The sequence below is a fragment of the Sapajus apella genome, unplaced genomic scaffold, assembly GCF_009761245.1.
Source record: "Sapajus apella isolate SASKATOON/1434 unplaced genomic scaffold, GSC_monkey_1.0 scaffold135, whole genome shotgun sequence".
NCBI lineage: Eukaryota > Metazoa > Chordata > Mammalia > Primates > Cebidae > Sapajus > Sapajus apella.
Window position 1 is genome coordinate 700,692 of NW_022437075.1, and position 8,126 is coordinate 708,817.

The window sequence follows — 8,126 nt, forward strand, 5'->3', positions numbered from 1 at the left end:
TATGATCCACCCGCCTCGGCCTCCCAAAGTGCTGGGATTACAGGCGTGAGCCACCGTGCCCGGCCCACGAAAGTATAACTTATCCATCTCCTTCAGGTTAACCTGGATCCTATTATATATACCGTATATTTTTTTAATTTTTAATTTTATTTATTTTTTTAGAGATGGGGTTTCACCGTGTTGAACTCATGACCTCGTGATTCACCTGCCTTGGTCTCCCAAGTTCTGGGATTACAGCCATGAGCCACTGAGCCCGGCTCATTTTTTTTTTTTTTTTTTTTTTGAGGGGAATTCACCCTGTTACCCAGGCTGGAGTACAATGGTGCGATCTTGGCTCACTGCAACCCCTGCCTCCTGGGTTCAAGCAATTCTCCTGCCTTGGCCTCCTGAGTAGCTGGGATTACAAGTGCATGCCACCACGCCCGGCTAAATTTTTTACTTTTAGTAGAGATGGGGTTTCACTGTGTTGGTCAGGCTGGTCTTGAACTCCTGACCTCATTATCCACCTGCCTTGACCTCCCAGAGTGCTGGGATTACAGGTGTGAGCCACTGCACCCAGCCTATTTTTTATTTTTTAAGAGTTGGGGTCAGGGCGGGCATGGTGGCTCATGCCTGTAATCCAAGCACTTTGGAGTTCAAGGCAGGTGGATCACCTGAGGTCCGGAGTTCAAGACCAGCCTGACCAACATGGTGAAACCCCGTCTTAAAAAAAAACAGAGTTGGGGGTCTCACTTTGTCACCTGACTGGAGTGCAGCACGATCATAGCTCACTGTAACCTGACATTGCTGGGCTCAAGCAATCCTCCCACCTCAGTCTCCTGAATAGCTAGAACCATAGGTTTGAGCCACCATGCCTAGCTTTTATTTATTTTATTTTATTTTTTGAGACAGACTCTTACTCTGTCACCCAGGCTGAAGTGCGGTGGCATGATCTCGGCTCACTGCAACCTCCTTATCCTGGGTTCAAGCGATTCTTCTGCCTCAGTCTCCAAAGTGGCTGGGACCATAGGCGTGCACCACCACGTCCGGCTAACGTTTGTATTTTTACTAGAGATGGGGTTTCATTATGTTGGCCAGGCCGGTCTCAAACTCCTGACCTCAAGTGATCTGCCTGTCTTAGCCTCCCAGAGTTCTGGGATTACAGGTGTGAGCCACTGTGCCCAGATAAGCCTTTTTATAGAATGTTTCTCTCTGCTGTCCAGACAACCATTGGTTTAGTGTGCTTTAAAACAGATTAGTTTGTATTTTCTGGATTAATATTATAAAGTATTTCCTCTTTACATTTTTGGGTTACCTATTATATAATTTATTTTGCTATTAGTGATGATATATCATTAGATATATGACATGCTGTGAAACGTGTTTGCATATTAATCCATCCATTTATGTATATTTGAGTTGCTTCTAACTTTTGAATATAATTCTTCATATATTTTACTCCTCTTTTGTTAATATCTCCATGTGTAATGCCTGAGTCACATGGTAGGTAAAATTTTTATTTTTTTTTTTTATTTTTTTTTTTTTTTGAGACGGAGTTTCGCTCTCGTTACCCAGGCTGGAGTGCAATGGCACGATCTCGGCTCACCGCAGCCTCCGCCTCCTGGGTTCAGGCAATTCTCCTGCCTCAGCCTCCTGAGTAGCTGGGATTACAGGCACGTGCCACCGTGCCCAGCTGATGTTTTGTATTTTTAGTAGAGACGGGGTTTCACCATGTTGACCAGGATGGCCTCGATCTCTTGACCTTGTGATCCACCCGCCTCGGCCTCCCAAAGTGCTGGGATTACAGGCGTGAGCCACCGCGCCCGGCGGTAGGTAAAATTTTTTAGGCAATGCCAAACTGACCTAAATTAAAACGATTGCTTCCTTTTGCATTCCTACCACCAGTGTCTGATAATTCTTATTGAGAGAGTATGGTTAGACTTTTAAATTTTCAGGCCGGGCGCAGTGGCTCACGCCTGTAATCCAAGCACTTTGGAGGCCAAGACGGGTGGATCACCTGAGATCGGGAGTTCAAGACCAGCCTGACCAACATGGTGAAACCCCGTCTTTAAAAAAAAAAAAGACTCGGCCGGGCGCAGTGGCTCACACCTATAATCCCAGCACTTTGGGAGGCCGAGGCGGGTGGATCACGAGGTCAAGAGATCGAGACCATCCTGGTCAACAAGGTGAAACCCCGTCTCTACTAAAAATACAAAAATTAGCTGGGCATGGTGGCGCACGCCTGTAGTCCCAGCTACTCGGGAGGCTGAGGCAGAAGAATTGCTTGAACTCAGGAGGCGGAGGTTGCGGTGAGCCGAGATCGCGCCATTGCACTCCAGTCTGGGCAACAACAGCGAAACTCCATCTCGAAAAAAAAAAAAAAGACTTTAAAATTTTTATTTTTTAAATAAACAGGTATATCTTTTTACATAAAGTGTCTATTCATGTCTGTTGCTTCACAAAAATAAACTTCTTTGTGAAAAAAAGTTTTCCATTTCATTAAGGAATAAGAAAATAGGCTGCGCATGGCAGCTCACACCTGTAATGCCAGCACTTTGGGAGGCCAAGGCAGGTGGATCACGTAAGGTTGGGAGTTTGAGATCAGCTTGACCAACATGGAGAAACCCCCTCTCTACTAAAAATACAAATTAGCTGGGCGTGGTGGTGCATGCCTGTAATCCCAGCTACTTGGGAGGCTGAGACAGGAGAATCACTTGAACCTAGGAGGCAGTGGTTGCGGCGAGCCAAGATCGCGTAATTGCATTCCAGCCTGGGCAACAAGAGCTAAACTCCTTCTCAAAAAAAAAAAAAATCGGCTAGACATGGTGGCTTATGCCTGTAATCCCAGCACTTTGGGAGGCCAAGACGACAAGCAGATCACCTGAGGTCAGGTGTTTGAGACCAGCCTGGCCAACATGGCAAAACCCCATCTCTGCTAAAAATACAAAGATTAACCAGGCGTGGTGGTGCGTGCCTGTAATCCCACCCACTTGGGAGGCTGAGACAGGGAGAATTGCTTGAACCCAGTAGGCAGAGGTTGCAGTGAGCTGAGATCACACCACCGTACCCTGGCCTGGGCAACAGAGCGAGATTCCATCTCAAAAATAAAAGAAATAAGAAAGTAGTGAACCAACAAATCTTAATGTTGGCCCTCATTTATTTTGTAGTAATGTGACTTTGCTGTAAGGAATACTTGTTTTTCAATACCACAAGAGCTGTGAGCTGGATATTGATTTTGTATAGAAGAATAAGTGTTCCAGGGTGACAATATTTATAGATTCCAGAACAGTGAAACAATATGATATACCATGACTTTCTTTCCATTCTTCAACATCTTAATTTTTTTTTTTTCCAGACAGAGTTTCACTCTTGTTGCCCAGGCTGGAGTAGCAATGGCATGATCTTGGCTCACTGCAACCTCCGCCACCCAGGTTCAAGAGATTCTTCTGACTCACTCTCCCAAGTAGCCGGGATTACAGGTGCGTGCCAACATGTTTGGCTAATTTTTGTATTTTTAGTAGAGACGGGGTTTCACCACATTGGCCAGGCTGGTCTAGAACTCCTGACCTCAGGTAATCCACTTGCCTCGGCCTTCCAAATTTCTAGGATTATTGGTGTGAGCCACCGTGCCCGGCTCTTTAACATCTTTGTACTCTTACTTTACCATTTCTTTTGTTCCAAGTTTGTATTTCCTCTGAGTTCTCAGAAATGGAAAGAATGCCCACTTTGTAGAAACCATTTTATATTATTTAAGTTCTAGGATAGCCATGGGCTCCACTTAATTATTTCAGAACTTAGAGCTCAGTGTCCTCTACTCACTACCCATGGAGAGTTACCTATTTACACGCTTCACAGATACTCTTCTAGCTTCTTATGTTATTTTCAATGTGTAACTTTATTTACCCACATTAATAACTAATTTCCTCACTCCAAGCTGTTTTCCAGTGATAACCTTTAGTCCCCTTGCAGACATTTTGACTGCACTTTTCACTGAAATGGTAGTTTCTTCCCAACAAGAAGGTGAGGTCATGGAATCTAAAATCTTATTCCAGGGCTCAGATGCCCTCTTTTTCCACCTGCAAGAATGTGGTAAGTGCAGCTACCATCCTGGCAACAAATGTGAATTTTGTAGCCACTATTCCCAAATAAGTACCACAGTCAGAAAAAAGCAGTACTGCTCTGGGATAGAAACACAAAAGTTGATTAAAGTAAACAGATGGAACAATATTCTGAGGGGCCCAGAAGCAGAGTGCTACGTTTGTTTGTTTTTTAAACAGACACTCTCTGTCACACAGGCTTGAGTGCAGTGGTACAATCTTGGCTTACTGCAACCTCCAACTGCTGGGCTCAAGCAGTCTTCCACCTCAGCCTTCCAAGTAGCTAGGACTACAGGCACGTGTTACCACACCAAGCGAATTTTTTGTTTCTGTTTCATTTTTGTCCTTGAGACGGAGTCTCGCTCTTTCACCCAGGCTGAAGTTGATGGTGCCATCTTGGCTCACTTCAACCTCCACCTTCTAGGTTCAACTGATTGTCCTGCCTCAGCCTCCCGAGTAGATGGGATTACAGGCGCCTGCCACCACGCCCAGCTAACTTTTTGTATTTCTGGTAGAGACGGGGTTTCACCATATTGGCCTGGCTGGTCTCAAACTCCTGACCATTTTATCCGCCTGCCTCGGCTTCCCAAAGTGCTGGGATTACAGGTGTCAGCCACTGCACCTGGCCAATTTTTTTTTTTTTTTTTTTTTTTTTTTTTTTTTTTTTTTGAGACGGAGCTTCGCTCTTGTTACCCAGGCTGGAGTGCAGTGGCACAGTGTTGGCTCACTGCAACCTCCGCCTGCTGGGTTCAGGCAATTCTCCTGCCTCAGCCTCCTGAGTCGCTGGGATTACAGGCACGCGCCACCATGCCCAGCTAATTTTTTGTATTTTTAGTAGAGACGGGGTTTCACCATGTTGACCAGGATGGTCTCGATCTCTTGACCTCATAATCCACCCCCCTCGGCCTCCCAAAGTGCTGGGATTACAGGCGTGAGCCACCGCACCTGGCCACCTGGCCAATTTTTTGTATTTTTTGTAGCGATAGGGTTTTACCACGTTGTCCAGGCCAGTCTCAAATTCCTGGGCTCAAGTGATCCGCCCACCTTGGCCCCACAAAGGGCTGGGATTACAGGCATCAGCCACTGTGCAGGCCCACAAGTAACTTACAAATGTCTACTTGTAAGTGAAAAATTCTCTTGGGCTTATATTTCTCTTTAGACTGTTAGGTTGACATGATCTATAAAGGAGTTTTTTCCTAATCTACCTGTTTACCCTAAATTACAGATTGTACATTAGTAGGACAAAGTGCTTGATAACTTCACTCTAACAGTTTTCAAAATAACGAGTTCTATCACTAGTCCTTCAAAAATTGCTTTTTAGGCCAGGGGTGGTGGCTCAAGCCTGTAATCCCAGCACTTTGGGAGGCCAAGTGGATGGATCACTTGAGGTCAGGAGTTCGAGACCAGCCTGGCCAACATGGTGAAACTCCATCTCTACTAAAAATACAAAAATTAGATGGGCATGGTGGCACACACCTGTAATCCCAGCACTTTGGGAGCCTGAGGCGGGTAGATTACAAGGTCAGGAGTTTGAGACCAGCTTGACCAACATGATGAAACCCTGTATCTACTAAAAATACAAAAATTAGGTGTGGTGGCATGCACCTGTAATCCAAACTGCTCAGGAGGCTGAGGCAGAAGAATTGTTTGAACCTGGGAGGCAGAGATTGCAGTGAGCCGAAATTGCACCACTGCACTCCAGTCTGGCAACAGAGTGAGACTCTCGTCTCAAAAAAAAAAAAAAAAAAAAAGGTCCTGTCAGCTATTTACAGTTTACTCACTTTCTCACTTAGTAAAAATATATTCCACAGCCATGTTGAAAATTTCCTGCTGAGATATTATATCATCTCTTTTAAAAGAATTGTGGATTTGTTTAATGAGAAATTGCATTTAGAAACCACAGTCTGTACCTAACGAATGTACATTGCTAATGTGATGATAAGATCTGGACACTTGAGAACAGTGTGGAAATCATGTGAATTCTAAAACAATATATCTTCAGCGAATAGTGATTATACTACATATATTTAGGTTACAGGACTTTTTTTTTTTTTTTTAAGATGGAGTCTCACTCTTTCGCCCAGGCTGTGGTGCAGTGGCATGATTTCAGCTCACTGCAGTTCCACCTCCTGGGTTCACATGATTCTCCTTTCTTGGTTTCCTGAGTAGCTGGGATTACAGGCGCTCACCACCATGCCCAGCTAATTATTTTTAGTAGAGATGGGGTTTCACCATGTTGGTCAGGTTGGTCTCGAACTTCTGACCTCAGGTCATCCACCTACCTTGGGCTCCCAAAGTGTTGGAATTACAAGCATGAGCCACCATGCCCAGCCTTTTTTTTTTTTTTTTTTTTTTTGAGATAGAGTCTCACTCTTTCACCAGGCTGGAGTGTAGTGGCACAATCTTGGCTAACTGCAACCTCCACCTTCCAGATTCAAGTGATTCCCCTGCCTCAGCCTCCTGAGTAGCTGGGACTACAGGCATGCTCCACCACACCCTGATAATTTTTGTATTTTAGTGGAGATGGAGTTTCACCATGTTGGCCAGGAGGGTCTCCATCTCCTGACCTCATGACCACCTGCCTCAGCTTCCCAAAGTGCTAAGATTTCAGGTGTGAGCCACTGCACCTGGCCACCTTTTAATTCTTTGACTTTATATATACATTTTTTTTTTTTTTTTGAGACGGGGTTGCACCATGTTGACCAGGATGGTCTCGATCTCTTGACCTCGTGATTCACCCGCCTCGGCCTCCCAAAGTGCTGGGATTACAGGCGTGAGCCACCACGCCCGGCCTCATTTTTTGTTTTTTTAGAGATGGAATTTCACTCTTACTGCCCAGGCTGGAGTGCAATGGCACAGTGTCGGCTGACTGCAACCTCTGCCTCCTGGGTTCAAGTGACTGTCCTGCCTCAGCCTCCTGAGTAGCTGAAGTAAACATGCCTACCACCACACCTAGCTCATTTTTGTATTTTTAGTAGAAACAAGGTTTCACCATGTTGGCCAGGTTGGTCTCAAACTCCTTACTCATCACTCCTCAGGTGATCCACCTGCCTTGGCCTCCTGAAATGCCTACCCTTTCCATTCATTTTTTTAAAAATAGAAATGGCATCTCATTGTGTTTCCCAGGCTGCTCTCAAACTCCTGGGCTCAAGTAATCCTACCACCTCAGCCTCCTAAGGTGTTGGAATTACAGACAGGAGCCACCACACACCGCCCTACATTTCCATTCTTTTTGCTTGTGGTGAAAACTTGATGGTTTGTAGCATTGACAAATTCATTTGTTTGGTTTCAGAAAACAATAAAATTTATATATTGTTACCTTTTAAAATTACAAAGTCGGGCACGGTGGCTCATGCCTGTAATCCCAGCAGTTTGGGAGACCGAGGCAGATGGAACATTTGAGGTCAGGAGTTTGAGACCAGCCTAGCCAACATGGCAAAACTCCGTCTCTATTAAAAGTACAAGAATTAGCTAGGCGGCCGGGCATGGTGGCTCACGCCTGTAATCCAAGCACTTTGGAGGCCAAGGCGGGCGGATCACCTGTGGTTGGGAGTTCAAGACCAGCCTGACCAACATGGTGAAACCCCATCTTAAAAAAAAAAAAAAAAAAAGGCCGGACATGGTGGCTGAAGCCTGTAATCCCAGCACTTTGGGAGGCTGAGGTGGGCAGATCACAAGGTCAAGAGATCAAGACCATCCTGGCCAACATGGTGAAACCCCATCTCTACTAAAAATACAAAAATTAGGCCGGGCGCAGTGGCTCACGCCTGTAATCCTAGCACTTTGGGAGGCCGAGGTGGGTGGATCATCTGAGGTCAGGAGTCATGACCAGCCTGGCCATCAGGGTGAAACCCCATCTTAAAAAAAAAAAAAAGAATTAGCTAGGCATGGAAGGTGCCTGTAATACCAGCTTCTTGGAAGCTGAGGCATGAGAATCGCATGAACCCAAGAGGTGCAGATTCCAGTGAGCTGAGATCACACCATTGTGGTCGAGCCTGGGCAACAGAATGAAACTGAGTCTCAACAAAATAAAATTAGTTGCAAAATCTT